This window comes from Lynx rufus, unplaced genomic scaffold (assembly GCF_022079265.1).
Source record: "Lynx rufus isolate CCGP_SWC_20201006 ecotype Redwood Valley unplaced genomic scaffold, mLynRuf1.p SCAF_5, whole genome shotgun sequence".
NCBI lineage: Eukaryota > Metazoa > Chordata > Mammalia > Carnivora > Felidae > Lynx > Lynx rufus.
In genome coordinates this window covers 140,912,236-140,939,576 of record NW_025814867.1, presented here as the reverse complement: position 1 = coordinate 140,939,576, position 27,341 = coordinate 140,912,236, and the positions used below count along the sequence as shown (strand labels likewise).

General features: G+C 39.0%; 1 protein-coding gene and 1 long non-coding RNA gene across 2 annotated transcripts in view; one reads left to right on the top strand and one right to left on the bottom strand.

Annotated features, from left to right (window-relative positions):
• CYYR1 (cysteine and tyrosine rich 1) overlaps nucleotides 1-27,341 on the top strand; it is a 101,963-nt gene that overhangs the window by 22,826 nt on the left and 51,796 nt on the right. The window lies entirely within an intron of this gene.
• Nucleotides 1-27,341, bottom strand: part of LOC124526382 (uncharacterized) — a 44,717-nt gene that overhangs the window by 15,663 nt on the left and 1,713 nt on the right. The window contains exons 2-4 of the long non-coding RNA XR_006965656.1: nucleotides 26,127-26,195; nucleotides 24,131-24,503; nucleotides 22,545-22,955 (exon numbers count right to left, since the gene is read on the bottom strand). This is a non-coding gene — a long non-coding RNA (uncharacterized LOC124526382). The remainder of the gene's footprint in view (nucleotides 1-22,544; nucleotides 22,956-24,130; nucleotides 24,504-26,126; nucleotides 26,196-27,341) is intronic.

Genomic DNA, 27,341 nt, shown 5'->3' with positions numbered 1-27,341 from the left:
TTCATTAAACTATTTAAAAGAATGATCTTGGCTTTTCTCTTCTAATCTAAATATTTATGAGAAAGGAGAACTCACCAGGAACTGCAAGACCCAAAAATTCATTCCTTTCCTGGTGCAGGAAGAAAGTAGTTCATGAGGGAAAAGAGCTTATCCTGAAATGATTTATCCAAAGCCAGTAAAATCTGTTCTACTTTTCAGATTATGCTATTAGGAAGACTAACCCCCAGCTGTTTCCATTAATCGATAGTATGATTTAAAGACCTGCACAACTTTGTAGGTTTTTTTCCCCCGTGCTGCGTCATTTATTTCAAATAACGCTTTTAAGGCTATATTAGCATACAAGAAACAAAAACGTATTTATCCATTTCTTAAATCACACCCAAGCTTTTAAATGCCCTGCAGTTGTAAACACCAGACATTAATTATGTCTGTTCATAGGAAAGTAGAGATTTCACAGCATTTACATTAGTTTACTTATTTTTAATTTTTTAACATTTATTTGTTTTTGAGAGAGAGCATGAGCAGGGGAGGAGTAGAGAGAGGCACACACAGAATCCAAAGCAGGCTCCAGGCTCTGAGCTGTCCGCACAGAGCCTGACGCAGGGCTCCAGCCCACAAACCTGAGCTGAAGTCATGACCTGAGCTGAAGTCAGTCCCCTAACTGACTGAGCCACTCGGGCGCCCCTACATTAGTTTAAATTAGAGGTTCCTAAACTTCAGTATGCATCAGAATCACCTGAGAGTGCTTGTTAAAACTACATTTTCCTGGGGCGCCTGGGTGGCGCAGTCGGTTAAGCGTCCGACTTCAGCCAGGTCACGATCTCGCGGTCCGTGAGTTCGAGCCCCGCGTCTGGCTCTGGGCTGATGGCTCAGAGCCTGGAGCCTGTTTCCGATTCTGTGTCTCCCTCTCTCTCTGCCCCTCCCCCGTTCATGCTCTGTCTCTCTCTGTCCCAAAAATAAATAAACGTTGAAAAAAAAAAAAAATTTAAAAAAAAAAAAAAAAAAACTACATTTTCCTAGGACCTAATGTAGAAATTCAGGTTCAGTAGGTCCAAAATGGGAGCCAGAAATCTATATTTTTATTAACCAACAAATAGCCCTTGGGCTACACTAGTCTAAGTTAACTATACCAAAGTACATTTCGTTTTGGACTCTACTATCCTGTTTAGTTATCAAATTAAGAAATAGAATCGAATCGTCATATAACGAACCATAACTTCTTTGCCTTTATGCAGACCTAATAAAGACAGTTCAAATAACTATGGTAAGTGTTTCCAGGAGTATTTTTACTGAAAATAAAAGGCTATAAAGATTTACTTAGGTTTGATCAAAGTAATTGAATAGAAGGAATGACCAATGACTTCTTGGTAAGCCCACAGCAGTCATACTTAAAACAGAGCTTTTACCATTACCAACAGTAAGATTGTAAAATGGTGATAATATTAGAATCTGTCCCATGGGTGGCTACGAAGAATAGATTAGTTTGAACTTATGGGCCACTTAGAACAAGAGCTAGTGCTCAATAATTTTTGGCTACTATCTCTTCTTCTCCATGATTATCAGTTATATGCTACATGTTGGGCAAAGCAGGTAATGGCATGAGCGTAACACAGAAACTGTGCTGGTTCAAACGTTTTTTCCTGGGCAAAGAGAATCAACAACGTAGGAATATAAATACAGTCTTCACCAGGAAAGGCCAAGACCCTTAGCTTAAATGCTGCACGTGGGAGACCTTCTCTTGCTCTATTGTAAGAAAAATAAAAATGAGTCTTTGCACCTGGGGTTCCCCATCTAGAAAAATGTACCCTCCGCCTTGCTCAGCTCTTGACTTTGGGTAGATTACGCTTCCGTCTGCATTGCCTCAGTGCTGGGGAGCTGGCATTTCCACCTGATTGTTTTTGTGCCTATTTATTTATTTATGTTAAGGTTTATTTATTTCTGAGACAGAGATAGAGCCCGAGTGGGGGAGGGGCAGACACAGAATCCGAAACAGGCTCCAGGCTCCGCGCTGTCAGCACAGAGCCCGACGCGGGGCTTGAACCCACGAACCACAGGATCATAACCTGAGTCGAAGTTGGATGCTCAACCGACTGAGCCACCCAGGCACCCCTGTGCCTTTTTAATATCCTCTGAGGCAGCCTCCGGCCACGGCGAGCTTCCTGCCTGAGCTGGGCAAGTTATTTCCTGAGCATCCATTACTGTTGCTGGAATACTCAGTCTGAGCTCAGTAGAATCTATGGTGGCCCTAATGAAGCTTTCTTTTTATTGCGTGGGCCCCTTCATTGCATCGAAGGGGATGCATTTTTGTAGCACTTGTAAAGTAGGATATTTTGACTGTTTCTTTTAAGACCACAATCTTTCCACTTCAATTACTTCTCCCTCAGGGGCTTTGGAATGGCTGTACCGTTTTAGGGACCAGCTGGGGGGTAACGGGAATTGTAGGATATATTTTGTCTAAGTTTAGTATATATTTATGTGGTTTATAGTGACTTCCATATATAGCTGTAACTGTTAGCCATTTCTGTATAGGAACGCTTCCCCCAAATGATCAAACAGCCCCATCCATCATGTTAGAGGAAAGACTGCATTATCTTTCTCTTCTCTGTCTAGGAAAAGATATTACGAGTTACTGTTACATGAAAAGGAGCTCAAAGAATTTGCAGCCACAAAATGTAGTAAAACATAAAGGAATTCGTTCTGCTGAGTTGTGTCAGTCAGTTAATCAAATGTATCTTCTGCAAAATAAAGGGTCCTCAAAAGTCTGCAAGCTTCAGACTCCAAGAAACGCTGATCTACCTACCACTGGTTTTTGATTACCTGACCTGTCTATACTCCGTAGTCCTATTACTTTTAATTTTTAATTCACGATATTGTAGAACTTTTCATAACCCAGGACTACATACATCATGTTATAGCAGAAACATCAGTTGCTGTTATGTTATTACCATTATTAATTATTATTATTGTTATCAATGCAATTATTGGACCTTGGGATGAGGGGAGGGGGATATATTGAACCAAACCTGTTCGATAATAGGAAGTGATTTCCTAAAGTCGTTTTGTATTTATGTTTTATTTATAAATTTTTATACTGTATTTTTGAAATTACATTTTAAGAAAAATCAAGAGACATAAAGCACATAGAAATATTATCCTAACTTTTTCTTAAATTGAAAACTAAGCAAGGGTGCCTGGGTGGCTCAGTTGGTTAAGCGTCTGACTTCGGCTCAGGTCATGATCTTGCAGTTCATGAGTTCAAACCCAGCGTCAGGATTTGTGCTGCTCACAGCTCAGAGCCTGGAGCCTGCTTCGGATTCTGTCTCCCTGTCTCTCTGCCTTCCCCCACTCACACTCTGTCTCTCTCTCTCTCTCTCTCTCTCTCTCTCTCTAAAAATAAATAAACATTAAAAAAAAAAGACTAAGCATGGGGTGCCTGGGTGGCTCAGTAGGTTGAGCATCCGACTTCGGCTCAGGTCATGATCTCACAGTTCATGAGTTTGAGCCCCACGTCCGGCTCTGTGCTGACAGCTCAGAGCCTGGAGCCTGTTTCAGATTCTGTGTCTCCCTCTCTCTCTGCCCCTCCCCTGCTCATGCTCTGTCTCAAAAATAAATAAACATTAAAAAAATTAAAAAAAAAAGACTAAGCAGATCATAGTTTTATTCATATCTGTACTGAAATTGTGTTTTGTTTTAATAGTTACAATTTCTTCCTGCTTTATTTTGTTTTGGAAATCTCTAATATCTAAAGGTAGCAAGGTCCATCCCATGTCCGTCTGAGAAAACACCTAATGTCAGCACTTATTCAAATTATTTTAAAGTATCTGTTTAAGCTTTCATTATTGAAAAGTGAATAAGGTGAACCACCTTTCACTTTGTTAGGAGTACCGAGTTAACCAGGAGGTAGAAACTTCACCATAGAACTGTCTGCGTGTGCGATCACTCATTCACTTTGCTATTTGGGAATTAACCTTCTAGTTGCTTCTTTGTAAAAAAAAAATTTAATGTTTGTTTATTATTGAGAGACACAGAGAGAGAGAGAGAGCATGAGCGGGGGAGGGGCAGAGAGAGAGAAGGAGACACAGAATCCCAAGCAGCTCCAGGCTCCGAGCTGGCAGCACAGAGCCCGACGCGGGGCTTGAACTCACGGACCGCGAGATCATGACCCGAGCCGAAGTCGGACGCTTAACCGACTGAGCCACCCAGACGGCCCTACCTTCTAGTTGCTTCTTAGTATCTTTCAATAAATAAATGTATATATAATTTCGAAATTATATAAATATTTATTTCAATAAATAAGCTTAACTTGAGAGCGATGTGGGTGGGCCCTAGAGATGTGATATTTGAGCAGAGAAATAAAACCAAATGAGGAAGTCAGCTAGATTAAAGAATACCATTTCACCAGGTGGGAGGCAGATCTGGAGATCCTGAAAGAATGTGATAAATGAGAAAACAGAACTTTAAAAGTAAAGTATGTTGAAATAGTACAAATATCTTGTATTTGTAATAAAATTTATAATTTTAACATAGAATTGTTTTCCAAATTAGGAATTAAATACGGACCAGAATTCATAGTACAGAAATGTCGTATTAATGTTTTCTGGAACATTTAACCTGTTCTGAAATGGTTTTGCCATTTAGCTAAATTGTTCTTTTGGTGTCATTTTATACTCAAATTATAATTTATGTTATTCTCTAAATATTTAAACCCATCTGTCTATAATAGTAAAAATATATAAATAGATGCTATGTTTTAATTACAAAGTTAACCTTTAAAACCCATTTAAATGTTAAGCAAATTTAATAAAATTATCTTTCCTTCTGATCCTGTCATTAACCAATGTAACCTAAGTATTACCAGTATACATCACAATCTATACCCGTCAAAAGTGTCATCAGAGATGGACCCTGACTACAAAGAGCTTATAAATTTAGTTGTGTAAGTCAGACAAGATTTATAAACATTGCATTCTTATGATAAACATTCAGCTAATAAATCCTAAATAAGTTTTGATTTATAAATCCTTTCATTGCCCTTGAGATTCTAGGGACTGATTTATGAGTCAGTATGCTAAAATCCATAATTTGATCAGGCATAAATCTTATTCTGTGACTTCTGTTTTAGCCTGTAATTCATAAATCCTGGTCAGTGTAGGTTTTCAGTTTTCTAAGTGTTCTGCATTTACAGTGGGTCTCAGAAGTACATATTTTAGGGTGTTAATGATTAAAAGTGATAATTTGCATATAATTCGATTAAATAAACACAGCAGCTGAATAGAACTTGCTCTGTATTCTAGGGAGTGAGTTTATAGAAATGAACTCTAAACTCAATGATGATTTCAAAGTATTGTAGCTGGAAGAACAATAAAATATTAAAATTAAAGTCATTGTTGACTGTACCTGCCAGGTTAGGATTGGTGTGCCAGAAACCATTAATTGTCTTCAAGTATCCACTCTCTTTTTCTGTAGTAATGTAATTTTCACAGAGCACAATATCTGCCCAGGATAAACACTACATTTCCCAGTCCTCCTTGCAGCTGGGTGTGACCATGTGACTAACCTACAGCCAATGGTACATGGGCAGAGGTGATAAGTACAATTTCAGTATATATACTCTGGCTGGAACGCAAAAGTGGTTCAGGTCCAAGTGGGGAAGGAAGGAGTGTAGCCCCCTGTATGACGCTATCTTTTGTTGTCTGGTACACTTATTCCATGACAGATAGATGAGGGAGAAAACAATTTCTAACATCCTAAGACATTAATTAAATCTCTGTTGTAGCGCACATTTAATAAATATTAAATTTTATATATTTATGCATTAAATGTGTTATTTTTATATTGTACATTTTATTTAAAAAATTCCGTTTGCCAGGGACTCTGCTAATCACTGTGGAAATACAGGTAAACATGATTCAGTCCTTGCCTTTGTTAAATTTATCCCTAAGTAGTAACTTGTTTCTTAACACTTGAATACACGGAATTGTTTGTAAATTTGTTTTCTGTTTGCTGGCAGAATATAAAAATATAATTAGGGTTTGTGTATAAATCCTGTATACCACCCTACTAAATTCACCTAGTACCTCTAGTAATTACTTTGTACAGTAGTTTGGATTTTCCATGTAAAAAATTATCTGCAAACCGAGTTATACTTCTTCCTTTATGTGTATGCTTTTTTTTTCTTACTTCATTGCCCTTCATTGCCAATAGAAATATTGAATAGAAGTTATAATATCTTTGCCTTGCTCCAGAACTTAGGAAGAAGCAACATCCATTAATGTATGACAACTGAAATTTTTTTCATTGATCTTCTTTGTCAGATTGAGGAAATTCTCTTCTGTTCCTCATGATTGTGGGCTCAATTTCATCAAATACTTCTTTGCCTCTCCTGAAATGATTGTATGCTTAGCTTTCTTGTAATATGAATTATATCGATTTTCAAATTTTAAACCACCCTAACATTCCTAGGAGTATCCCTACTTAGTCATGATTTTTTTAAAAATCTTTTTATATGTTTCTGACTTTAATTTGGTAATGACTTTGTCACGAATTTTTGCATCTATGCTCATGAGGGAAATTGGTCTGTAATTTTATTGCCTTGTAAAGTCTTGTTGTGTACTCAGGGTTATACCAACCTCATATAACAGCTGAGGATGTGTTCTTTCCATCTCTATTTGCTGAAAGAATTTTGTGAGATTGACTTATTTCTTCCTTAAAGGCTGGATGGAATTTTATCAGTGAAGCCATCTGAGTCTACAGTTCTATTTGGGGGAATATTTTTTTTTTAATTTTTTTTTAACGTTTTATTTTATTTTTTTTGAGACACAGAGAGACAGAGCATGAACGGGGGAGGGTCAGAGAGAGGGAGACACAGAATCTGAAACAGGCTCCAGGCTCCGAGCTGTCAGCACAGAGCCCGACGCGGGGCTCGAACTCACGGACCGCGAGATCGTGACCTGAGCGGAGGTTGGCTGCTCAACCGACTGAGCCACCCAGGCGCCTGGGGGAATATTTTTAATAATGACTTTAATTTTAATTTTTAGTATTCATGAGGCTATTTAAATTTTCCACTTCCATTTGTATATTTTAAAAAATTCTTTTCACCTGAATCTTCAAATTTAATTTTATTAAGTTCATAATATTCCCTTACTATCCTTTACTATCTGTAGGATTTTTAGTGATAAACCTTCTTTTATTCTAAGTATTGCTAATTTGTATTCTTGTTCTCTTTCTTTTTTAAATTGGCCTGTCTTACCCAGGAGGTTTTCAATCTTATTGATATTTTCAAAGAAAAAAAATTTTTTTGAGGATGGGTTTGCAAGGGTGATCTTTCAACAAATATTTTTTGAGCAGTCACATCTGCCAGGTCCTGGGATCCACACAGTCCCTGCCCTCGTGGGCTTAGTTCCTGGAAGGAGCCCTGTGGAAAGTCTTGGAGAAACCTGAGGCAGTGGGCAGCTTCCTTTTCTTGGGCAGAGTGGCCAGGGATGTAAAGAACAGTAGCCTGGCTCTCAGACATGCCCTCTCGGCTAAAGAGGACTTAAGTCCCCTTGCCCAGATTCCATGTAGCACTTCATTCCTTGGTTTTTACCTTTGGGCTTTGTTAATGTTCTCTGTTGTTTTCTCACTCACTGATTTCTGGTCTTAGTTATTTCCTCCTATTTATTTTATGTTTGCACTGATCTTCTTTTTCTAGCTTCTTAAGTTGGAAGCTTAGATCACTGATGTTATAACTTCTTTTCTAATATAGCCATTTAAAGGTATTAGTGTCTCTCTAAGCATCATAGAGTTACATCCCACAAATGTTATGATGAACTTTCATGATCATTGACATGAAAGTGTACTCTAATTTCCTTGATGACTTCTTTTTTTGACTCGCCAGTTACTTGGAAGTGTGTTTCTTGAATTCCGGATATTTATAAATTTTCTTACTTAATATCATTTTATTATTGATTTCTAATTTAGTTCTCTTTTGGTTGGAGAACATACTCTGGAATATTTCAAATTTTAAACTCTGTTAAGATTTGTGGGGGCGCCTGGGTGGCTCAGTCGGTTGAGCGTCCGACTTCGGCTCAGGTCATGATCTCACGGTTTGTGAGTTCAAGTCCCGCATCAGGCTCTGTGCTGACAGCTCAGAGCCCGGAGCCTGCTTCAGATTCTGTGTCTCCCTCTCTCTCTGCCTCTCCCCTCCTCATGTTCATGTGCTCTATCTCTCAACAATAAAGGTTAAATTTTTTTTTTTAGAAAAGATTTGTGTCTAGTCCAACATGTGGCTTTAGTGAATGGTCCCTGTGCACTTGAAAAGAAGGCTGTATACTACACTTGTTAGGTGCAGTGTTCTATTAATGTCAATTATTCAAGGTTGTTGATAATCCTGTTCAGGCGATCTGTATTCTTCCTGACTTCTTACATAGTTGTTCTATTAACTGCTGAGAGAAGTTGTTAAAAGTCCAACCAAAATTGTGAATTTGTCTGTTCCTCCCTTTAATTCTACTAATTTTTGCCCCGTGAATTTTGAAACTTTTTGTTTCTAAGTGCAAATGCATTTCTGAATATTAAGTCTTCTGTTCAATTTTTATTTTAGCATTATGAAAGTATTTATGTATTTATATGTTTTCTTCCCTGTCTTTAAGAAAGTTTTATTCCAAGTTTATTTATTTTTGAGAGAAAGAGAGAGGGAATCCCAACCAGGCTCCCCCACTGTCAGTGGGGAGCCCATTGCAAGGCTTGAACTCAGGAACCATGAGATCATGACCTGAGCCAAAATCAAGAGTTGGGACACCTAACGTATTGAGCCACCCAGGCGCCCCTTTAAGTAAGTCTTTGAATTCAGAGTACATCTAACTGAAATTTTTTTATTTAAAGTAACTTCCAGGCAGACAGCATATAGTGCCTTTTAACCAACCAATTCTGACAATTCCTGCCTTTTCATTGGAGTATTTAATTTGTAATTCATGTAACTTTTGACGTGGCTGGATTAGGTCAACGTGGTTACTATTTGTTTTCTGTTTTCCCCATTTGTTTTGTGTTCCTCTGTCCCTCTTCTCCTATCATTTTGAGTTCATTGAAATTGCTTTTAAAATTTCATTTTAATTATCCAGTGGCTGTTTTGCTTACGTCTTTGTATTATATTTTAGTGGTGATCTACAAAGCACAACAAACGTCCTTGATTTTTCAGTCCATTGGAAGTTAATAACATAAAATGTAATAACTTTGCAATCTTTTTGGTTTTTTTTAGTGCAATCTTATAGGTTTTTTACACCCTGTAATTTATGTTATAGTTCTCATGTTTATTACACAAGCTATACATGCTAGGATTTTTACCTTAAATGGTCATAAATAGTTTTTAATTAAAATCTGAATTTTTATCTGGAATCATTTCCCTTGCACTTGAAGAACTTACTTTAGCTTTTCTTGAACGCAAAGGCTGCTGGAGAATTACCTTTGTTTTTGTTAATCTGAAACTGCCTTTATTTCACCTTTATTCCTAAAAGTTATTTCTGTTCCATGGAGAATGCTGGGTTCACAATTTGTTGTTTTTATTTGACACTCTAAAGATGTCATTCAACTATATTTTGGCCTCCAGTGTTTCTGCTGAGAGAAGTCATTGGTAACTTGTATTTTTGCCCTGTATATGTTATGTGTCCCTTTTTCTTCTGGAAACTTTTAAGATTTTCTTTATTTTTTTTTGTTTTCATTTGCTTAATAACTGTCACCTTTCCAACTCTTGTGTTCGTTTGTTTGCTTTTTTTCTATTTATACCACATAGAGTTCTCTGAGGTTTTCGAATCTATAAAATTTTGGAAACATTTGTCCATTCTTTCTTCAAATGTTGGGTTACCCAATTCTATCATCTTTTTCTAAAACTCCATATGTAGTCGCTCTTTTGATACAGTGCACTAATCACTGAGACTCAGGTTTTTTCCTATCATTTTTTTCCTCTTTGTTCTCCACACTGTATAATTTCAGTGGAGTGATCGTCAATCACTGACTTTTAATTCCAACATGGTTGTCCAGCCTATCCAATGACGTTTTTGTCTCAGATACTGTATTTTTCACTTCCAGAATTTCCGTTTGATTCTTTTCTTATGGTTACTATCTCGCTGTTGAGATATCCTGTTTATCCATTCATCACAAATATATTTTCTTTTATATCCTTGAGCATACTCATAACAGCTAAATTAAATTTTTTGTGCTCTAATTCTGGCGTCTGGGTCATCTCAGTTGCCTTTCCTCTTGACTATGTGTCTAGTAATTTGACATGTATCCTGGACATTGTGAAAAATACATGATAGAGATTATATTCTGGTATTTCCCTGAGTATTTGATTGTTTGTTTGTTTCATCAGGCAGTTAATGTGACAGGACTCAAGTCCTAATGTTTGTCACCTCCGCAGTGGGTATCTGCTAAAATCTCGGTTCAATTCTTTTAGCCTCAGGGCTGCTCACGGTTTATGCATGCATAGTTCAGATGCCATCCTGATTTTTTTCTCCCAGAATTTATGTGCACAGTTTGATATTCCCCTTCCCCCTTTCCCCAGAGTTTCTCCTTTCCCTGATTTCCTCCCTCATTTTCCATCTGCTTTGACAGTCCTAAATTCTGACCTTTAATTCTTAAAAATGGTACACTGCAAAGATTTCTATCCAAGATTTAGTGAATCTGTTTAATCTGGCCAGTGCATGTCCTTTAGCAAAAATCCTGATCAACAGGAAACTCACCAGTTCCTATTCGCTTCTTCCAAGTTTTGACTCTCTTCCAATTTATGCCTGCTTTTCGTTTCGCTCCAGTGACTTCGGGGAGATGTGTTTTATATTGACAAATAACTCAGTTGCTACCTGTGGTAGGGTTGTACCCATAAGAGCTACTCCACGTTTACCATTGTACCAGAAGAAAAAACTGCCCGCATCCTTGGTTGTTGACTTTGAGAAACTCAGTGTAGTGTCCTAAGCAGAGACACTAAAAGCAGTTAGGGAGAGTCTGAGAAAAGTTCTTTAAGAAATGATTTCCTAAAAACACAGAATAGATGTCTTCCTTAAAGTGGCATTGCATATCAACCTTGTTGTCTCACTTTTATATTAAATCAGAGAGAAGAAGATATGCTACTATGAGCAGAAAAAAAGATGTGAATCCCAGACACAATAAAATGCTACTTATGAATTTATGAATGCATCAAAGCGCTGTTTAAACAGCATAGGCTGAATGCAAATGTCTATCTGAACTTCCTCCTGAAGCCTCACAAAGCAATGACAGTAAAGGAATTAAGAGAAAAAAAAATTCACAAGGACAAAAAGAAGACAGCAGACAACAAAAGTAACATTTTGAAATCTGGGAAATAGTTTAACCACCGGTAGCTGCTTTAGACTGGAGAACGCAGCAATTTGAGTCTGTTGCGACAGCAAGCCAGAAAGCCAGTCATTTTCGCATAAAACTATGAAAATACTCAGACTGGAGACAACCCGTGCTTGGAACGCAGGTGTGCAAAAAATGGGGCTGAAATCTGGAGTGTGAACTGAACTTTTTTTTTAAAGATTTATTTATTTTTGAGAGAGAGAGAGAGAGAGAGAGAGAGAACACAAGTGGAGGAGGGACGGGGGTGGGGGGTACAGAAGATCTGAAGCGGGCTCTGCCCTGATAGCAGCAAGCCCAATGCGGGGCTCGAACTCACAAACTGGGAGATCATGACCTGAGCCGAAATTGGATGCTTAACCGACGGAGACACCCAGGTGCCTCTGAACTGAACATCTTTAAAAGAGAAGCCAGACTTCCCATCTTCCCTCCCCACGCTGGCTCTATCAAAACAAAACCTGGGATCTATTTTTAGAGAGGTTTGATCAGATAGCCTCTGGATTTGGAGACAGCAAGAAGAGTTGAGGTTGGAGGGTGAGTTACTATGCTGAAATCAGAGGGATTATGGGAAAATCTTCCCACTGAAGAGAGATTTGTTCCCTGCATGGCTCTGGAAAGGCCTGCAGCCAGGCATACATACTTGAGGTTGGAGATTGGTGAACTGCCTTCTGGAAGAAAATGGATCCACTCAAAAGTATAGACTTACAGTAGGATTTTTAACCATAGGGTCCATGAGCACAAAAATTCATTTTTGTTTCCACTAACCTGCAAATTAGCATCTCTGTCATTTTTGTTTTTTTTTTTTTATAAATTTTTTTTCAACGTTTATTTATTTTTGGGACAGAGAGAGACAGAGCATGAACGGGGGAGGGGCAGAGAGAGAGGGAGACACAGAATCGGAAACAGGCTCCAGGCTCCGAGCCATCAGCCCAGAGCCCGACGCGGGGCTCGAACTCACGGACCGCAAGATCGTGACCTGGCTGAAGTCGGACGCTTAACCGACTGCGCCACCCAGGCGCCCCATCTCTGTCATTTTTGAATGTAGGTAACAAACCATTGTAATAATCGCAGTACCCATCACTTTGTCACTGGTAGGAATCACGGTAATCTTTTTTATCACATTATCCATCGCGTATATCTTGAAATAATATTTTCATTCATCATTACTTCAGCAGTTATTAGATCAAACTCTAAAGCTTATTATATGATGCATTAATAAAAAGCACATATTATTGTATCACAGATTTATTTTTAAAACTTTGCTATAATTGGTTCCATGCATTTAAATACATCCTGAAATAGGGTCTACAGGCTTCACCAGACTGCCATGGCACAAAATAAGTTAAGAACCCCTAAAATGCAGATACAGGCATTTGGAGATTTCCCCCAGCCAAACAAATGATCTCATAGTGAGATGCACAGATCAGGAAACTACACTTATGCTTCCCAGTCTAGTTCATTTGGGCCTCACTTTTAAATATGATTTGACAGCTAAGGAAGACCAGACATTAAGGACAGCCTCTACTCTGAAAGGTAGAGCCGGAACAAAACAAAATAGGGAGAAACAAAGAAGGGAGAGGAACAAAGTGGTAAAATAAACTCGTGAAAAAAGAACATCGTGATTAATATCCAAAGAGAACTAAGAGACTCTATTTCATCTGTAAAACAAGACCAGAACAATACACATACAAAGGAGCAAAGAATCCAAAGGACTTCTTGAAAACTCAATTAAGATAGATTCAATAAGGGTGCCTGAGTGGCTCAGTCTGTTGAACATCCGACTCTTGAGTTTGGCTCGTGGTTCGTGAGATGGAGCCCCACGTTTGGGATTCTCTCTCCTCTCTCTTTCTGTCCCTCCCCACTTCCTGCTCGCTTGTGCACTTTTCTCTCTCTCTCAAAATAAATAAACATTAAAAACAAAAAGATTCTCTCTTCTGTGCCCCTCTAAAATAAAAGAAAAAGATAGCTTCAATAAAATGTTCAACAGATGGGTGGAAAATAACATTAAGGACAACATTACTCTTTTCCTTCTTCCAGGAAGTGGGAAAAAAAGTCAAAAAAATGAAAATGGTATTTTATTTGCTCTGCCTAGTCTCCATTTCCAAATCATTGCCGTGGTTAGTGAACACCTTCTGATCTCCACTTCTGCACCCTACCACTCCCCTACAATGCCCCCACCCACACCTATTCACCCATATAGGGGCAGCTGGTTGAAAATGAGAGGGCAGAAAATGGGTTGGTTTTAGGCAGGGTACCAGTAACTTGCTCTTTCCATGGACCACAGTATCTGATAAACGAAAGTTCATCTCTATGGTGACCGCTACTGTTCTTACCAGATATTTCTAGTTGTCTGCCTACCAGCCTCATGGCGGTAGGCTCCTCCTTCTCCGTAGTTTGAGGTCAAGCATTGCCCTGTGGCTTACTTCGATCTTACGTCTGCTCTTTATGTGTTCTGGGTGGTGAACCATAGGGGGATGCGACGCCACACCGAAGAACAACATAGAAGAAGCCAGCTTGGACCCTTTGGTATCTGAGCCTTGATCTTATTATGCATAAGTTACCTGGAGCCCAGTGGTTTTAAGTCAAACACTACATACATCAATACCTGATTCTAGCACCACATGGTCTCTGAGTCCCTGCCTATACCATTCTTTCTATCTGATAAGCTCTCCCTAGGCCTTCTCCTGTACCCTTCACTTAATTAATTAGCACACTTATCCATCACAGTCCTTTCCAATAATTCCCCTAGGAAAGCTTCTCTGAATCCACACATCATGTAAGTTTCCCTGGCTGTATGCTCCTACCCTTGTACTTTTCCTTCACAGCGTTTACAAATTCTTGGCTCTTTCGCATGATTCTTTGAATGCAGGATCTTTGGCTGGGCCTGGTACACAGTAGGTTCTCCATAAATATCTACTGAATGACGGAACAAGCGCACCTAGCATCAAGAAAGCTGAGAATAAGTCTGGAGGATATAGAAATGATGCGTTGGGGGAATGCAGAAATAAAGATCAGGGCACAGATGCAAAGAGCCAGTCGAAGGGCTGGTGTGGTGGTGCTCAGGTAACATCCAGAAGCAGGTCCATTTCCATTCCAGTGTCTCAGGGCTGCCAGTGTTATAAAAATAGTGACTGGAAATCAAAGGGGAAAAGTTACCACTTTCTTTCTACCTACGTATTGAATTTTAAAAGCAAACCTTCAGGCCCCTTATAATCACATTAGAGTGACTCCTGCCATGCTTTTCTAAAACGAAAGCCTCTGAAGTATGGAGGCCATGGTGTTTAAAATGTACTAAGGAGACTTACACCATCTGAAAAAAATCCCAAGTTCCTGCCATACCCGATTTTGAAATTCTATAATTTGATATTGCCTTCCTCTGGTAATGTACACTATTTCTTAATTCATAATAGATCATACACATGCCCATTTGTTAAAAGCACAATAAAACAGCTCATAGAAAAGCAGAGCTTAAGACCTGTGTGGCTTTCAACGATATATTACATCTTTCCCTTCCATGCTTCTCTGGAAACTCTGATTCTTAAGTAGCCTTACGTAAGGAGACATACAAACGCACTGGTGGTCTACTGGAGAGGCAAGTTACAAATATCTCCACGTGAAAGTACCTCAGAGTTCACTCAACTCTTGAGCCTGATAGAGAAACTGAAGCAGCCCTTGGCGGGTGGGATCTGAGAGTGACCATTGACCTACTGTGGCCCTCAGACAACCCTCAGAATGCTGACAGGGCGTATATAATGAATGAAATTAGAGAGTCTTCTACATTTTAAAGGGTGCTGTAACAAAACCCAATTTAAAGCTCATTGACTTTCCTCCATAGCCATAGTAAAGGTCTCCTAAGCCTGTCTCTCTCCACCCAAATGAATAGAATGAGCAAAACTCCAACAGTACTGTTCTTTCTTCGTTTAATGTTTTATTTATTTTTGAGAGAGAGAGAGAGAGAGAGCGGGAGAGAGGCAGAGAGAAGGAGACACAGAATCTGAAGCAGGTCCAGTCTCCAAGCTGTCAGCCCAGAGCCCACCACAGGGCTCGAACTTATGAACTATGAGATCATGATCTGAGCCAAAGTCGGATGCCTAACCGACTGAGCCACCCAGGTGCCCCAGTATTGTTTTTTATAATAGCTAAAGTATTCTGCATTCCTCCTTTTATAAATTTCCCCCTCCTGCTCTTTTCCCTCACTCAGCAAAACTAGTTTACTCCCTTAAACTAGTTTACTCTTTTATCCAAAAGAGAGACTCACTTTGAGCCAGGCTGTGTCTGTGCCACTCTGTTTTAACAGGAATTACACCTAGCAGCTGCAGTGTCCACAGACAAATGCCCAGTGGCTTCTGGGAAACAAAATGAACAAAGAATGAATGAGTGAATGGAAATAATGCAAGTTCTAGGTAGAGTGTATTTCTGTCACAGCCATTCTTTAAAATGGGAGTAGTCCTATTTTCCTTGCAAGCGTAAAGAGTAACATTAATTGTTTAAGAGTTATGCAAGCAGCCATATGGTGACTGTCAAGTTCCTAGCAGGAAGCAGCACACTCAAAGGGGAGATTGGAGAGAGTTTAAGAAAAGGATCTTTCATAAAGGTGCAGATGGGGACTGGAGAAACCAACAAAAGATGGTGCAATGTTCTAGGCTATCAACAGCTGAGAGCCTTTCCCAAGGGACAAGGAAAGAGAGGTTACCCAAGTCCAGACAGAGTACCTGTATGAAAAGGACCTCCCACCAGAGCTATGACTATCCCTGGAAGGCAGCCAGCTGACTGGAGGGATAGCCATAGCGTCCTAGGACTCATTCTCATGTTCCTTTCAACCTCCAATCCCCCATATCCAGTTTGGCCAAACCCAAGCATACGTCAGAAGGCAAGTTGGTGTATTGGCACAGTTGTTATGGGTCAGCCTTCCTGACTATTGAGCAAGACGGAGAGGGCTGGAAGGTGGGTCAGGAGGGGTAAGAAAATATCCAGTATATTAACACACAGTAGAGACGGAATGCATGGCCACCGACTCTGAAGCTGAGTGTGATAAAATAAGAAAGTGGTGACTCCTATTCATTGATTCACTCATTTAACATTAGCCCTTTATTCAGCCCCCATCCTGTAAAAGAATTCTGCTAGGTCCTGAGCGTACAAAGAAATAAAGCATGATTTCTGCCTACAAGGAGTTGTAATGGGGCAATCAGACACGTAAATAAGCAACTGACAACACATCATAGTGATATTAGTTAAATATTGACAACGTATTTTACAAGGTCATTCTTTTGAGATTCGGGTTGACAAATTCCTTACACTGATTTGAGACACATGCCGACAGAGTGCCAGAAATACTGGTGAATAGCATGACAGGTGTGCTTACAGCTCCATGTACTTAGAATTTGCTACTAAATTTTATATTATTTGAATCAGTCTTAGAGCAAATACATCTGAGTTTTAAATTCTTCAAACCTTCTAGGCCTTTTGCTGTGAAAGAGTAAGTGGCTTTGGCTGGTTATGTTCCACGACCAGTGTTTGCTAACATTCACTTTTGCAATTGGTCCCCTCTCAGAACCAATGCCAAGCATCGCACACAAAATACACACACACACACACACACACACACACACACACACACACACCCTGCTACCACCACCACCACCACCAATGACAACAGCAACAGCCTAGTTGATGTTTTGTCACGACCAGTTCTGGCACGCGCTGCATGCCGTGTGGCCGAAGTGACAGGATACTCAACTTCTATACCAGTAAAATTCCTCCATTAACAACACATAACTTGATTACGGCAGAAAACGATCGTGCGGGCTGGTTATGAAGGGCTTGAATTCCATAAGCATTTCTCAGCTCCGACGACTTTTATAACACACAAATACAAGCAGATTGACCAACCTAAGCTTCACAGTGTATGTCAAATGATATAGTGTGGGTTTGTTAGTCTCCAATGGAAGATCTGTTCATGTACTCACCATCGTTGTAGAGCTGCTGACCAATACATGTTTGTATTCCTGAAGATATCTATATCAGTGTTGTGCCATAACTCATCATTGTCACTAGAAAAAATGGGATGGGTGCAGTAACATAAAACTGTCAAGAAAGGAGTCCTCATGGGTATTTACCCAAAGAAAATGAAAACACTAACTCAAAAAGACACATTCACCCCTATGTTTATTGCAGCATTGTTTACAATAGCCAAGATATGGATGCAACCTAAGTGTCCAGAGATAGATGAATGGATAAAGATGTAGTGTGTATATACAATATATGCAATGGAATATTACTCAGCAACAAAAAAGAATGTTGCCATTTGCAACAGCATGGCCGGACCTATGGTATTTTGCTTACTGGAATAAGTCAGACAGAGAAAGGCAATTACCATGTGATTTCAATCATATGTGGACTCTAAAAAAAAAAAAAAACCAAATGAACAAATAAAAAGCAGAAATAGGCCCATAAATACAGAGAACAAACTAGTGGTTGCCAGAGGGGCAGTGGTGGGGGGTGGGCAAAACGGATGAAGGGGAGTAGAAGGTTACGGAATGAATGAATCAAAAGGATGAAAGTTACGGCACAGGGAACATAGTCAGTGGTTTTGTAACGTCATTGCATGGTGCCAGATGGTAGCGACATTGGCAGTGAGTACAACATACAGGATAGAGAAGGTGAATCACTGTGTTGTACACCTGAAACTAATGTAACATTGTGTGTCGATACTATACTTCAAGAAAAAATTAATTTTAATTTTTCTTAACATTTATTCATTTTTGAGAGTGAGAGAGACAGAGTATGAGCGGGGGAGGGGCAGAGAGACAGAGGGAGACACAGAATCCGAAGCCGGCTCCAGGCTCCGAGCTGTCAGCACAGGGCCCGACGCGGGGCTCGAACCCATGAACCGCGAGATCATGACCTGAGCCGAAGTCGGACGCTCAACCGACTGAGCCACCCAGGCGCCCCAAAAAATTAATTTAAAAAAAGGCAAGGAACTTCCAAAGATCTCTTGCTTCCTTATTTTGAAGACCCATTATTACCAAAGGTCTAAGAGCTAACTCCCTCTAAAGGCCTCCTAATATACCTCTGCTCGTCAGTCATTCTAGCAAACAGCTTAAGTGCTTAATAACGTAAAATCCAGTAGCACTGAACCACAGTGACCTCTGTCAAAAACAACATTACCTGCAGCTGATAATTTTAAATTAAGTGAAATAGAGACTGGTGGTATTGTCCCTGACGGTCGCAAGCTGTGTCTCCCTGTGCCTTCAGGATCTTGTGTCTTTTTGTGCCACACTGTTGGTCCAGCCAGCCTCCGGGTCTGCAGTAGTGTGCCCTGATTCCCAGCCCGTGCCAACGGCTGCTGCTGGCTCCAGCAAAACCGTGTTCTGTATACATTTCACCCATTTGAAGCAAAGCCGAGAGTGATCATTTGTATTCTAAGATTCAGTTCAAAGTTGTGGTTATCTGTTTTCTTCACACATTTTATGCTTTACAAATGTAATGCATAACACTCATTAATTCAATATATGAATTACATGTGTGTGTTCCATATGAATACGTGACTCAATCTATAAAAGGTCATTTGTATCCAGTTTATCAGAAGCTCATTTATTTCATAAAACTCTTGTACCTTTCTAAAACAATGCAAAAGTAGCATATGTAACAAAATCTGATGTGACAGACACAGAATGGGCTTTGAACTCAGTAAGTAGACTTCTATTCAAATCGCACATTTGCCACTTACTCACCAGGTGACTTTAGACAACTTAGTAAACCCCTCTGAGCCTTACTGTCTTTGTATGGTCAGTGGCAATGACAATACACAACTATTGGATTGTTGTGAGAAATAAGCAAAATAAGTAAAGTATCTTTGTAAAACATAGAGAGGAAGGACTCAGTATTTTAATTTCTTTATGTCCCTTTGTTTGCTATTAATAGTGGACTACGTGTGTGTGAAATAGATACCAAACCAACAAAACTTTATGGTTTAGCCTGCCTGTCCCAGAAAACCTGTGTTGAAAAGGCTCACGAGAGATTTATTTGAATGTGCTTCCTTCTTTTACACACTTTCTTGTCTGACGGCCACAGATACTCAGTAACCGAGCTCCTCAATAACAAGGCAAATTGATTTCCAATTCGGACATTTCTTCCGATTATATAAATAAAGATACCATCTCAGTAGATTGAACTGAATCTTAGATTTTATTTTCACATTTTTCCCCATTTTAGGGTCTTTCCAACAAATTTCTAGCAAATGCTATTTACAGGAATTTCTAAAAAGAGACCAAAGGCTTTTAATTGTAAACCTTTTGAGCTAAAAGCAGAAATTCAGTAACTAACAAAATGATAACATTTTGGCTCAAAATTAATATTTCTATTTCTCTTCTGCCAAAATGGTTTGCTTCTTTTTGATTGATAGTTAACCAGATTTCTACCAGAGCATTTCCAGATTTTTAAGTTTTTCCTTTACCCTTTCTTTATAGAATTGCTAAAGTTTATTTCTTGACATTTCTGTATGATGTTTTCATAAAACAGTCCACTCCTTTGTCTCACTATATTTTGTCTGAGCTTTTTTTTTAAAAAAGGTAACAATAATGCCTTAATATTCATTACCTCAGACTTTGTAAAATATCGCCTGGAGCCTGCTTCAGATCCTGTGTCTCCCTCTCTCTCTGTCCCTACCCCACTCATGCTCTGTTTCTCTCTCTCTCTCTCTCTCAAAAATAAAGAAACATAAAAAAAAAAATTAAAAAAAAAACAAATAACTGTCCTTAAAAGTGAAAGATTTCTAAATTCGTGGATAATATAAAGAACTACTATTAGAACTATAAAGAACTATAAAGAACTACTATTCTTTTTTGGTTGACTTTCTAACCTTCGAGGTTTATACAGCATTCCTTGAGAAAATAACAGTGGTTTGACTTTAATTTGTTATGTAACTGGGGTTATGCTACATAATTAAAATATAATGAGCTTACGGAACTTCATGCCTGAAAAAAAATTAAAAACCGTAATATTTTAGAAGTTGTGCTTGCAGCTTATTGACAGGAAACACTTGTTTTGGTAATATTTTGGCCTGTGGACAAAGACAAGTAGGAAGCTGGCAAGTGCTTCTGGCCTTTGATCTGGCTTTAATTTGCTTCAAATGTCCAAATGCCCTTCTCTATGTTTCCTGGACAGAATAAAGTTATGTGAGGGCAGCCTTTCCTTGACTTCTGATCATTCATGTCATAAACACAATATTTGCAAGAAAAATAAAACACGATAGAAGTGTCCAGAGCTTTTTCACTGAAGGAGTCAACTTTCTTTACTGTCTAATTCATTGCAAGCGATTGACTTGAACTCTTGGCTTATGTTGTGCCCGGAAAGGAATGCCTTCGCTCAGATTTTTGAGAATTAACAGGGCCGCAGTGTTTGGAGGACATGGGATTTGTTCCCTAGATGGGGTTCCTGAATCTTAAAATGCCTCACCTTCCTGTCTCCTTTGATATCTAGAACCCTGAAGTAAGGACAAGAGTTCCGACAGCACTGTAAAGATGCAAACAAACAAAACCAAGAGTCACAGAGGTGACGTGTTTCCCATAAGGCTCATACAGTCACTTAGTTAATACAGAGTTGTAGTAGTGGGCTCAAAAAGAAGATGGGAGAAAAAGAAATACAAATATACAGACGTTAGTCAGGATGTTCGTCAGGGCTGAGGCCTCTGGAGAATGATTTGATTTGTATTTTATTGTAAACGGCCACTCACTTTCATGTGGAGTCCGGATTGTAAGGGGCAAGAGAGAAAGCAGGGACCCCAGTTCAGAGCCACTTTGGGGAACAAGAGAGAGGAAGATGATTGTGATCCTTCTATAGGCTACGATAAAAAAGAAATTTCTATAAATTAAAAAAAAATAGGGACAAGAATATCTATTCTATTACTAATTCAAGATTTTTTTTTTTTCCAGGAGCTTCCTGGTATTTTCGGTCTGGCCTCGTCTTATCCACGAGAGTCAGATTTCTAAACTAATTCGATTCTCTCTCTCCTCTATACTTTTTCCTCACCTTACATACGCAACTCCAAACTCTTAGGATGGTCCCAAGGCTCTTTGGAGCCTGGCCTCATCTTTCCAGACTTCCTTTCAGCCAAGCTCTCCACCCCTGTCCCCTAAGCCTGTGTTCTCACAAAACTGAACGGTCACGCTTTCATACCTGTTGTTCTTTGTGCCCAGAACACTCTAACTTTCTTCCTGGCCTAGAAAAACATAGTCATCTTCCCAGTGCCAATAACCCAGATCTTTTCTGGGAAATCAGTTATCCCAGGGATAAAACCACCATTGAATTCATTTCCCTAATAATGTTTTTCACAATTTATGCTCAATAGCTGTGTCTCCATCTCTCCCGATAGACTGTGAGATTCTCAAGGTCAAGAACCTGGTCTTTTTATCTTTTCTCATCATTGTATCCCTCAGTCTATGGTAGGGGCTCATCAGTGCTGATTGAAATAAATTAAGGTCTGTCTCATTATAAAAAAATAATGACAGGTAAAATAAAATATTTTCTCTAGAAAATCAAGATGTGAAAGCAAAAGGTCCATTTTGATCAAAACAAAACTAAATTTTGTGAGCAATCAAACTGTACATAAATTGAGAGTATTCTTCTGATATATAAATAACCTTTAAAAAGTACCATCTGTGCATTTTTCCACGTCAGTGTTTTTTTAAGTTTTGTTTTTTCCAAAGAGGGGTGATATCACAGGTTCCTTTAAGATTGTGATAAAAACTGTTGGATCATTTCACAAATTCATATGAACACACAACTTTGCAAATAATTTTGGAGGCTTTCAAGCCCACTAAAATCCCCTCATGGGATAGATCAAGACTAGGTGAAAGTATCTTCTGTAAGCTTTTAAAAATATATGGTAAATCTTCTCTATAGTTGGAATATTGCTCACATTGCCAACTGTTACTGTTCTCATAATGTGTCAATGTGCTAATAACTAAAGGTGAAATATTATGTTGTAGGCAGCATATAGTTTTGACAAAATATCACATAGAACATTACAACATCAGTATAAAACGATGTGGATTTTCATTCCAGATAGAATTCATTTGCAAATGATCACAGTGTAACCTTTTCAATCCATACCACCACAGATCCTTTCCTGAAGGGCAAAACAGCTAACAAGGAGCTCCAAAAAAGAGAGAGACAGAGAGAGAGAGAAACATTTTAAATCCTACCTTAGTCAGCTAAAGAAATTAGTTGAATTCTTCCCAGATGTGAGCAAATATTTTATTCTCTCTCTTCCTGTTTTTTTTTCTTTGCTTTTAATTCAGAAGCTATGTCACAGATGAGCTATGAGTAGGTATAACAGAATGTATAGCATGTATCCAGGACTGATTTTGTTGATCATTCTCTTTGGGACGAGATACACTCAAGAGTTCAACAGAGGTAGCAGTTCCATCAAGGATTGTTTAAAAAAAAAAAAAAAAGATGGCAATATTATCACTCGGTCAAAATTAAAACAAATTAACGGAGGCCATTATTAGCTATTATTGATTGATGTGAATTTGAATGTTCCTTTCGGGTAAGTTAGTCCTGATGGTTCTTATGGGAGTTTGTTTGAAGTTGGTGTCCATTCATTGTACCACCTGCTCACAAAATGTAAGAATTAAAAAGCATACCCGAGCATTTCTCGAGGTGAAATGTATTGGCAGAGCTGTATCTATCTAAATAGATTTATTTAGCATATGTATAAAGTCATTTCAGTCTGGGCTAGCTAGCATTGGTAAGTTAACTCATGGGGAACCAAGGTCGCTGATTTCATCTCTGAAAAATACCTCTCACCTGGATTACTGCCATTGCCTCCTAGTCCTCTTTCTCAGGTTACCCTCACTCCTGACCGTCTCTTCTCAGCCCAGCAACCGGAGGGATTCCTTCCAAAACCCAATTTTGGATCATGTCACTCCTCTGCTCAGAGCCCTTTAGCAGCACCCTATGTCCATGCAGAGTAAGAGCCAAAGTTCTTAAATGGTCTCCGAGTCCCTCTGGACCTGACCTGCTAACCTCTGACCTCATCTCCTACCATTTTCCCCCTGCGGCACTCTCCCTCAGCTACGTTGACCTCCTTGCTTGACTATCTGAGACCCAAATTATGCTCTGGTGGCTGTGCCATCTGCTTGGAGTGCCCTTTTCCAGGTGTTCGCTTGGCCAACTCTTTCACTGCCTTCAAGTTGTTGTATCTCAACTCGCTTGTATCCCTTCCTCTGATCCTCCTTATCCTGCTGACTTATCGTTTTATTCCTTGTGGAATTTAATATCTTCTGACAATATTTATACTTTGTTATGTTTATTGCCTGTTCCTCCATTCCTTCCAAAATGTAATCTCTTCAAGGACAAGTGTCTTAATAATGTATTCCAAATATCTCAAATAGTACTTGGCACATGGTAGGCTCTCAATAAATATTTGTTGAATCAAATGAATGAATTGATTACTATACAGCCTAAGATTTACATATTAATTCATTCTGAAGATACAACAATGAATAAGAAGACAGGATCCTGTGCAAAAACTAACCGATGTTGTCTCTACCATTAGGATCTATATTAAACTGTTTGCCACTGACCACAGACAGCCCTGAGTAAAGGAACAAGGATGGTTCTAACCACATCTATTCAATTTTGGGAGAAAAGACATCTGTTGCAAGGATTTCAATGATACTTCAAGAATGTAAATTACTGCCTAATTTTTGAACTCAGAGTGAGACATGATCCTGAGCCCTTTCCCATTCTTAAGGTAATCAGTTGGTGTAAAGCTAAATCCTACCATTTGTTGGTATGTCAGCAGGCTGAACTTTAGGAGGATAATAGTCTGAGAGCCTCGTAAAACACGGATGTACAAGGAGTAAAGTAGCATAATTTCTTCTTTTCATAATGAGATTAAAACAATAGCTTCAAAAACTAGTGTCCTAGACAACCATGCTGGGTGTCTAAGTCTGGATCTCAGACGATTGCAGATGTAGGACCAGACACGTCTCAGCATTGTCTTCCCAAATGCTCAGAGAGTGGCACCAACATCTTCAGCAAGCTGTGTGCAGTCAGCATAGGTGCTGTGACACCAAGATTCATGATCTTGTCGGCCAAGACTTCAAGGGCCACGTGAGAGGAACACTGACAATCCTTATCCTCTCTCCAGTTTGCTGTAACAGAATACCATACTGGGTAGCTTCAACAATCGACATTTATTTCTTCTAGCTCTAGGAAGTCTAGACTTCTAGGGAAGTCTAAAATCAGTTAGCATGGTTGAGTGCTTGGTCCGGCCCCTGTTTCTGATTTAGAGACAGCTGCTTTCTTTCTCCACTGGAGGCGGGGGTGGGGTGGGGGGAGAGAGACCAAGCTCATAAGTGGACTAATCCCATCATGGGGGCTCTACCTTCTTGACCCCGTCTAAATGTAATTGTTTCTCAAAGGCCCCACCTTCAAATATATTGCACTGAGATTAGGCCTTCAACATACGAATCTTGAGGGGACACAAATACTCAATTCGTAATAGTCGCCAAGAAATATCTGTGGAAATTTTCCGGGGCTCCTAGAGACTTAATGAAGAATTGTCTGGTCTGTGTCAAGTCCTGGGATTTGCTACGCCTTCTCTACCCACCTTCATCTTACTTTTGCCAATATGTCTGATACCTCATCCACTTGAGTCTTCTTTTAGAGAAAAAAATAAAGAAGGAAATATTTTAATATGAACTGAATATATGTAAATGGGCGACTAAGTCTTCTGCTACATTTTTCTTTCAGTAGCAAGCCATTTCTAGGAAATAATTAGGTTTATCTGACAGCAGTACTTGAAAGATTAGAAGTAATACCATATTAAAACTGCATATAACATGAAAAGTAAAAAAAAAATGGATTCTAGAAAGAATCAGCTCAGATAATCCTATACAGGGTGTTCTATTTCTTTCTTATAATTCACTTTATTTGATAGGTACATTATTTTTAGTCTTAATCGTAGTCAATATTATAATTGGTTAGATTATCCTAGTGAATTCTTAAACCCTGGCTAAACATTTCTTTTATTATTCCATAGAATCCCTTCATTACTTGCTGGCTTGTAGAATAATCTTCATATTAAGTTAAGCAAAGAATTTTAAAGCAATATCCTTAAAGTATTTAACACATTCTAGAGGCCAATATAAGTGGCTTTAAGTTTTATGTATATTAAGCCGTAATTTACATGGCTACTATTGTCTATTTACACAGACAATTTAAAATGATTGCATTTTGGGAGGCCTCTATCAAAACGAGGGAGCTTATCCAGCAGAAACCATCAGATATTCTATCATTAATATTTTTCAGGTGCAGTTTCCAGAAGAATATATTTTATATTTTCAGCTTTAGTAATAGTTAACTTTCTTATAATAACTGCACACTCAAGATTATTTTTTTCATAATTTAGGACAACCCTAAATGGTTGTCCATCAATAAATGCATTAATATTTATCAAATGAGAAAAAAATACCTTTTAATACACTTTTAAAATGTTCTAAATATAAGTCTTTCAAGGGGTCCCTGTGAACTATCAGACTGTTACAATGATGTAAATTATACAATAAAAGAAATCATACAGTTATTTAAATAGCACTTCTTAGAAGAATACACGATCAGAGGAAGAATACTCGAATCAGTATTTTTGTTAAAGACTTTGAAAAACAGATTGTATGCCAATAGGCCTGTATATCCTACTGGTAGTGAAAAGTACTTTTAGACTCAGGTCCTTACATTGGCTTTGGAACTGGCATAAAATGAAAAGCCTTAGTTACCTTCAATATACCGTCGTCTTCCATTTCATACAACTGCTTCTTTGAAAGAATTCCAGTGACTAGAAAGAACTGTATTAATTGAAAAGAACCAAGTCAAACATAAGGTGAGTGTGGGAACAAACCTCCGAGGGAAAAAATGCCCACATTGAGGAGCCTAAGAAAGTGAAATTTCATGTGTACATTGTTCTTTAATACATTTTTGAACACTTTTTGATTTTTTTTTTCAACGTTTATTTATTTTTGGGACAGAGAGAGACAGAGCATGAACGGGGGAGGGGCAGAGAGAGAGGGAGACACAGAATCGGAAGCAGGCTCCAGGCTCTGAGCCATCAGCCCAGAGCCCGACGCGGGGCTCGAACTCACGGACCGCGAGATCGTGACCTGGCTGAAGTCGGACGCTTAACCGACTGCGCCACCCAGGCGCCCCTTGAACACTTTTTGTATGAATGCCATTCTAAGGCACTGTTGCTGGGGTGGGGGGTGGGGGGCGGACAAAAAGATGTAAACAAACTCTAAAGCTCCTGGAGCTTATATGCAACTATTATTTCAGGTTAAGGATAGAGCCATATAAATGGTATAGAAAGAAATGTCTATCAGAGTGGAGGAAAGAAAGAGATACCATTTCTGCATAAAGAGATCAAGGAGGGTTTTATTGAGGGAACATTTAACATGCAGGGAACGAGGTGTACCAGGGTTAATTGGAAGATGGTGAGTACCCAGGGGGACTGAGCACGCTAAAATAAATCTGGAAATGGAATTTGGACGTGTTTGTGAAAATGACTTGGAAGGCCAGAAATCCAGAGCACCTGACCACAGCAACCAATATGTTTTTAGATTTTTTCGTGTGCAGGTTGGCACATGGGACACAGAGTACCCATGAGTGAGTTGTGAGTTTGAGTTCAATGGGCCAGTAATAAAAGAGACAAATATCTGTGCTCTCACATTTACCATGTTGAACTGTAAAAAGACCGCTTTGTCATTTCTCTACCTGCATTATTCATTTAATAGATATTTATTGAAAAAGTGTGACGGGCAATGGTAGGTAGCAGGGGGAATTGGTGTGGCTTCATTTATGGCTGCCTTCTTACCTCAGCTCCACTAATCTCTAAGCCACAGTTTCTTCTTCTGTAAAATGGGGATATGCTGCTTCCTTGCAGCTCTTATGCATGTCAAATGAGGTATTGTAAGTAAAAGCCTTATCAAGGCCTGACGTGT